The sequence below is a fragment of the Mytilus trossulus genome, chromosome 12 (assembly GCF_036588685.1).
Source record: "Mytilus trossulus isolate FHL-02 chromosome 12, PNRI_Mtr1.1.1.hap1, whole genome shotgun sequence".
NCBI classification, from domain to species: Eukaryota; Metazoa; Mollusca; class Bivalvia; order Mytilida; family Mytilidae; genus Mytilus; species Mytilus trossulus.
Window position 1 is genome coordinate 807,491 of NC_086384.1, and position 1,466 is coordinate 808,956.

Genomic DNA, 1,466 nt, shown 5'->3' on the forward strand with positions numbered 1-1,466 from the left:
TGGGTCATTAAATTTGGGTCAAATACGCGATAACAATTTTGGGTTAAATGTAAAAATGAAACAAAAGTAACTTTTTGATTTTGATACGTATCCAAATATCTAACAGCGTGTTTCACCCTTTTTTCCAAATACCTATTTTTATTCTTTCTGTTTTTCTGTATACTATGAACATACATATATATATATATATATATATACTATAATTACTATATAAAACGGTCACTGATATATTAAAAGTCACCCCAGTAAACTATTGGAATTTCTAGTAAATTATAGCAAATTTATACAATTTATTCATTGTATATATGTATGTAGTATACAGAATTATTTCAGTGACCGCCGTGAATAGAAAACTATTGGAATTGATAATATATATAAAAATCAAATACACTTTATCTACAGTATATGTATGATCATAGTATACAGAAACACGTAAAATATAATTGATCTGTCCCAAGTAATCATGCAATTATATTTAAATTTCAAAACAGTCCTTAAGGGCAGCGGAAGTCTTTTATATTTCTCAAAAAGTCACTCCGATGACAGAAACAATATATGGACGCCTATATTTTCGTTTTCCTCCCAAAATAACCCAACCTGAAATACTTTAAGCAAGGATGATAAATGCTAGAACACACCCGCGAAATCGCGGGCATCCAGAGCGTGGTTGAAAGTTTGTAAAGTGTTGTAGGATGAATTTTTGTAAACAAAATAATGACTGGAGAATTTCAGGAAAGGTAATAAAAGTAAAAGGTTCTTGGGGACAGGACAATTGTTTTTCAACCCCATCTCCTTTCTTCCCAAAATTTCCAATTTTTTGTTTTCTATTTATTTCAATATGAACATACGTTTAGTATGTTATGAACATACGTTGAGTATGTTATGAACATACGTTGAGTATGTTATGAACATACGTTGAGTATGTTATGAACGTACATTGCTATAAATAAAGTGTGTTTGCTATTTACTATCAATTCTCAGTTAACGAATCAATCCACGGCGGTCATTGCTATATTATATAGACCCTCTCTACTAAATATACTTAGTGACCCGAAGGATTTTTGTAAAAGATTTTATGACTGAAGAATTTCAGAAAAGGTATCAAAAGTTATACGTACTTTGGGACATGACAATTGTTTTTCTAGCCCGGCTCCTAATTTTTTTCCTCCAAAACTATATTTTTTTCCTATTGATTTCAATAATGTTAGCGTTTACATTACTATAAATAAAGTGTATTTGCTTTTACTATCAACTCTCAATTTATTAATCGATCCACGGCGGTCATTGACATATTATATAGACCCTCTCTATTTAATAAACTCAGTGACCGCCGTGGATAGTAAACTTGAAAATTATAGCAGATAGCAAATACACGTTATTCATAGTGTTTGGTATGTTCTTCAAAGTACAGAAATACGCAAACCGGATGTCTAGTCTGACTTAAAATTTCGTCCAATGACGGAAAA